The sequence below is a fragment of the Galeopterus variegatus genome, unplaced genomic scaffold, assembly GCF_000696425.1.
Source record: "Galeopterus variegatus unplaced genomic scaffold, G_variegatus-3.0.2 Scaffold93, whole genome shotgun sequence".
Classification (NCBI taxonomy): domain Eukaryota; kingdom Metazoa; phylum Chordata; class Mammalia; order Dermoptera; family Cynocephalidae; genus Galeopterus; species Galeopterus variegatus.
This window is the reverse complement of record NW_007726204.1, coordinates 250,651-256,521: the sequence shown is the minus strand read 5'-3', so window position 1 is coordinate 256,521 and position 5,871 is coordinate 250,651. Positions and strand designations below refer to the sequence as shown.

The 5,871-nt window shown below is 47.3% G+C and overlaps 1 protein-coding gene and 1 pseudogene across 1 annotated transcript in view; one reads left to right on the top strand and one right to left on the bottom strand.

Moving 5' to 3' along the window:
• The first annotated feature begins 1,591 nt into the window (after positions 1–1,591).
• LOC103598528 lies at positions 1,592–2,590 on the top strand (annotated as a pseudogene).
• A 1,610-nt stretch (positions 2,591–4,200) lies between these two features.
• Positions 4,201–5,871, bottom strand: part of LOC103598519 (selenoprotein V) — an 11,112-nt gene continuing 9,441 nt past the window's right edge. Inside the window, exon 10 of the mRNA XM_008582516.1 lies at positions 4,201–4,850. The gene's annotated coding sequence lies outside the window, so the exon portion shown is untranslated. The remainder of the gene's footprint in view (positions 4,851–5,871) is intronic.

Sequence of the window (5,871 nt, the reverse complement as noted above, 5' to 3'; positions counted from 1 at the left end):
TCCCTCATCTAATCTGAGGCAGAGCCTACTCTACCACACTGCCTTGCAATGACACTCTGGGCATGTGGCTTTCAGGATGTGGGACCCATTGACATGGAGGCCCAGGGTCTGCTCTCCTACCCCCACTCCTCACCCCTCTCTTCCCACCTCATGCTCTCCCACCTCGTTCTTGCCCTACACTGACGATGCCACCACTGTCCCCAGCCCTGGGAACGCAGCAGCCTTCTGGATGTCTCCTCCTGGGCCTCCCCCAGACCCCTCCCACTCACCGTGTCCCACACCAACTTCAGAGACTCCCTGAAACCTGCTGTGTAGTGAAGAATTAACTTTGCACAACATTTGGCCTTTGCCCTGGCTCCTGGGAGGTGACCTCTAAATGCTCAGAATTTCCCTGAGTAATAGGAGCATCTTTGTTATTTATGATGGGCCCTGATGGTTTATGCCAATTTGGTGACTCAGGATGGGGGCTGGCCACACCAAAAAGACCAACAGTTTTGTTAGAGGGTTGGGGCTTTGAGCTATGTGATACCAGACCAGTCTTCATATCTGACCTCAGACACCAGGGAGGGAAGTGGGGGCTGGAAATTGAGTTCAACCACATGTGCCATGATTCCATCAATTGTTAATTACTATGATCAATCAATCAATAACGAAGCTTCAATAAAAATTCTGGACACTGAAGCTCAGGTGAGCTTTCCAGACCGCAATATTGTCACACATTGATCCCAGGAGGGTAAGGTGCCTCTGAGTGCATGGACCCTCCCCAGACCTCACCCAACGCATCTCTCCCTTTGGCTGGTTCTAATTTGCATCATTCTACTATAATAAAACTATAATCAGAAGTATAGCATTTTCCTGAGTTCTGTGAGTTACTCTAGAAAATTATCAAACCTGAGAGTGGTTTCAGAAAACCCCAAAACCTATGGTTGGTGTGTGACTTGAGGCTGGTCTTGTAGGGGCTGTTCTTCTGTGTGGCTTGGCAAACTCTTTTACACCTTCCCTCCCCAGCTCCCATCTCAGACCCCAGTCCCCAGGCCAAAGCTCTGGGCCCTGACCTGACACCTCCCCCAAGACACAATGCTTCAGCTGTTCATTCAGCCTCCCAAGTATCCCTACCATGTCCCCTCTGCCCACCATGGCCCTGCCATGGTCCATCCCCACCCTCCTTCCTGTCCCCTTATCCACCCTCCAGGAGCAGCTGGAGAGATCATTCTAAAGCCCAAAACTGACTCTTCTGTTTCCAACTTTTCCACTGTGATTCCCCAGTGGCCTCCAGACAAAGTCTCAGATCCCTACTCAGTCACATGAGCAGGCCATTGCACATGTGTCCCCTTAAACCAAATTATTTGAGATTATTTTTATTTTAATTTTCATTATTCATTACTTACTAATTTTATAATGTACATATTTGTTTATTATTGTTTTATTTGTTTTTTCATTATTTTTCTAATTATTGCCCCACACAGAGCTGATCCTCACCTCTAGGCCTTTATTGAGAGTCTCTCTGTCTCTGTCTCTTTCTCTCTCCATGTGCTCTAGGAGCCTGAGAACCATATAAGAAGTCTGGCCATCCTGACGCCACCATGCTGGAGAGACCCCGCAAAGAGGCCACAGTGAGACAGGGACGTCCGAGGAGCCCCAGTGGCTCCAGCCAGGTGACCACATGTGAGTGTGATTGAGCCTTCCAATGACTCCAGCCCCAGCCACTGACCTGCACCAGGGTAAACTGAGTGGAGTAGACACAGGCTGACCCCACAGAGCCCTGCCCAAACTGCAGACTCGTACGTTTATAGAATGTTATTGGAAGTCACTATGTTTTGGGGTGATTTGTTACCGGGCTCTAGTAACTGAAATAAAGAGAGCAGGAAATCAACAAGAAGGAAAGCAGGACCCAGGAGACAGAGAGACGATGTTGATCCAGCCCTGCCTGAAACCAACACGACCCCTGGATTCTTTGGTTACATGAGCTAAGCATGACTTCTGTTCTTGCAAACAAACATGCCCTAAGATAAGAGATTTTTCCAACTAACATTCACATAGCTCTTACGCTATGCAAGGAGCACTTCTAAGATCATTATATACTTAACTGATTTACTTATTCCAACAGCCCGATGAGTTAAGCACTACTATGTTCCCCATTTTACAGGTGGAGCAGCTGAAGTTACTGCCAAAAGTGAAGTCGCTTGCTTCCTTTCTAACTTGGGCCCAGCAGGATGGCTCCTGCAAAGAAGGGTGGCGAGAAGAAGAAAGGCCGTTCTGCCATCAGCAAGGCGGTGACCCGAGAATACACCATCACCTTTCACAAGCGTATCCATGGAGTGAGTTTCAGGAAGCGTGACCCTCGGGCACTCAAAGAGATCTGGAAATTTGCCATGAAGATGGAGACTCCAGATGTGCACCCTGATCCAGGCTCAACAAAGCCGTCTGGGCCAAAGGAATAAGGAATGTCCCCTACCATACCCACGTGCGGTTGTACAGAAAACGTAACGAGGATGAAGATTCACCAAACGAGCTTTATCCTTTGGTTACCTATGTACCTGTTACCACTTTCAAAAATCTGCAGTCAATGCGGATGAGAACTAATTGCTGATTGTCGAATAAATTTATAAAACAAACAAACAAAAAGTGAAGTTACTTGCCAAAGCTAGGAAGTGGCAAAACGGGGATTCGAATCCAGGGAAGGATTTGGCTCCAGGGTGTGTGTTGTTAACCACTAGTCTATAGAGCCTTCTATTCTTCTCCCCTACTTGCAACCTCGTAATGGTCCACACTTGACAGGAACGGAGATATTGTCCAGACTCTCAGTAAATGTGCAGAGCGTCACTTCCCAAGCCCAGGCAGCGTGTCTGATTCTCTCTCCAACAACAATCGCACCACCATGTCACGACTATCTGTTAGTTCACTGTCCTATACCTGGCCCCCTTCTTCCACTGGAGCAAAATAACAGTGAGCCAAGCTAAACCATTTATAAAACGAGCAAACAAAAAGTGAAGTCCCCCACCCGCACCCCCAAGAGGAGGACAGAGCTGCCCGGGCTATCGGGGAGTCTGAAGTGTTTGTGGATGGGAAACTGGTCCATTCCAAGGTGACTCTGAGTGAGGACCCCGGACAGGAAAGGAGTGCTGGATCCTAGCAGGTAGGAGACATGCCTGCGCTCTTTCCCCTCTGTGCCCAGAAAGGCAATGGCTTTGTGGATGAGGCCAGGCTGCAGAAAATTGTGAGCATTATGAGGAGATCAAGAAAACGTAGCAGCAACTAGAGGAGCTCGAGGTGAGGAGCTAGAGGTGAGCGAGGGGCTGCAGAGGTGGCAGGAGGGAGGATTGGGTGGGACAGAGCAGGGCGCTCACTGTCTTGGAGTCACAGCAGAAGACTGGGCGGGGCTTTCAGGACAGTTTTACTATCTTAATAAGAAGAGTGACACAGCAGGCATGTCCCCTCTCCTTCCTCACCCCTATTCTGCCTGGAAAACAGACATCATGGATACAAGTGCAGCAATGAAACACCATGCACAAGCCCCAAAGCCAACACGTTAATGGTGGCAGAAAACAAATACAGAAAAGCTCTGGGTTTTCCAATGGCATAGTTGGACAGCCGGCCAACTCCAGCACCCTCCCACTTGTTCATGAGAAAAATAATTTGTTTTTTCTATTGTGTGTACCATTAACAGTCGTTTGCTGTTACTTGCAGGCAAAAGCACTCCTAACTGAAATCTACTACTCACCAGAACCTGCTAATTCTGTGCCAGGCCTGCAGCTAATCCCTTCCCAGGCATAATTAGTCATTATCAAAGAAATTCCATGAGGATTGAATTATGTCCCCCCCAAAACTCCCTGAAGCTTGAATTGTATCCCCTGAGTTTTATGTATTAGCCCCCACTGTGACTGTTAAGAGGGTGGGAAATCCTATTACAGTAATTGAGAGGTGGGGTCTTGAAGTGATGATTGGATTGTAGGACCCTGAAGTAGTGAATGGATTAAAAATGGTGGCCAGGGACATGGTTCTGAGGGCTTTAAAAGAAGAGGAGAGTCTGTCTTTCTCTCTGCTTCCACCATCTTGCAATGTGAGATCCCAGGGTCACTGTCGCCATCACCAGATGGACTTTGGACTCCCCAGCCTCAGAAACTGTAAGCAATAAAATTTTTTTTCTTTATAAGTCACCCAGTTGCAGATATTCTGTTATAGCAACACAAAACAGACCAATGCAGTTAAATAGCATTATAATGCTCATTTTATGGAGGAGGAAATTGAGGTTCAGAGAGACAGCATCCCTTGTTAGAGGTCACACAGCAAATAAGTGGGGACACATACATTCCCCTCCCCTAGACCATAGAGACCCCCCTCCCCACCCCAACACCAGAATTCTAAGACCTGTGGATTTAGAAAGTGGGCTCTTGGAGTGCTGAGGAGTTTGGAATGTGAGACTGGCCACAATCCTTGTTTCCTTCTCAATCCCAAAATATGCCAATAAAATGGAAAGTTTTCTAAATGTATCCAGAACCGGGGCATGGGAAATGAAGAAACCACAAAAGAAACAAACTGGCCTGGATAGCAAGAGGAGCTGAGGCTAGACCACCAGGAGCAGCAGGACTGGCCTTACATTCCAGTTCTCCCTCCACCCCAGCCCGTATCCAGAACATCAGAGATGCTGACAGCCCTGTAGCAGGTGACTTCCGCAGACCTCAGAAATGAGTGTGGCGACAGCAGACTCAGTCGGACCAGAACACAGGGATGCAGGCTCTGTATGTATTTCCCACTTCACCCCTCTCCGACCCCGCCCCAGCCCCAGCCACCATCGGAAAAGGACCTCACTTGGCAATATTTCAGCCCTTCTTGTCATCCTGCTGAGACTCCTAAGATGGGGAGAGAAGAGAGAAAAAATTAAAAATAACAATGACAACAACTCCATAAAATAATAGTGTTTATATAGGGCTTACTATGTGTCCAGCACTGTTCTAGTGCTTTCCATGTATTACAACGTCCACTCTAGTGTCCTTATTATTTTTCAAATGCACCAAGCACATGCCTACCGCAGGGCCTTTGCACTTGCTGCTCCCCTGCCTGGAATACTTCTCCCCAGAAATCCACAGGGTTCAATGCCTCACTGCTTTTGTGTTCAAATATCACCTTCTCAATGAGGCCTTCCCCAAACACTCAATTCAGAGTTGCAGAAAAAGTCCCAGCACTGCCCGCTCCTCTTCCCTGCTTATTTTTCTCCTTAGCACTTAACTTGTAAAATGCCTTCTATTCCCCTGTGTACCTTGTTCATTGTCTGTCTCCTCCACTAGAATGTCAGTTCCAGTAGGGCAAGGGTTTGTATATGTTTTGTTCACTGCTGTACCCCAGGGCCTAGGAAGCACTCAGCACATTTTAGGTACTCAGCAAATATTTGTTGAATAAAGAAACCCAATGAGGTAAAGGCTATCCTAATCACTGCTTTATAGAGGAGGAGGAAACTGAGGCACAGAGAGGTGAAGGAATTTGCCCCAGGTCACATAGCCAGAAAATGACAGAGCTGGGATTTGAGTGAAAGCAGCACAGGCTTAGCCATTACCCATCCTCCACATCTGCAATGTGCTCGATTGTGGTTCTCCTCTACCCAGCACTCCATCTCCACGTGGCTCAGAGGGACCAACCCCCCATGCCCCTGAGCTCCAAGAATGGGCACATGGCTCAAGACTCAATGAATGGAACACTACTCTGCCACGAAAAAGAATGAAATCCTGTCATTCACAGCAACATGGACAAACTTAGAGAAAATCATGTTAAGTGAAATAAGCCAGGCACGGAGAGAAATATTGCATGTCCTCATTCATAAGTGAAAGCTAAAAAATAAATTAATTTTTTTTTTTTTTTTTTTTTTTTTTTTTTTCC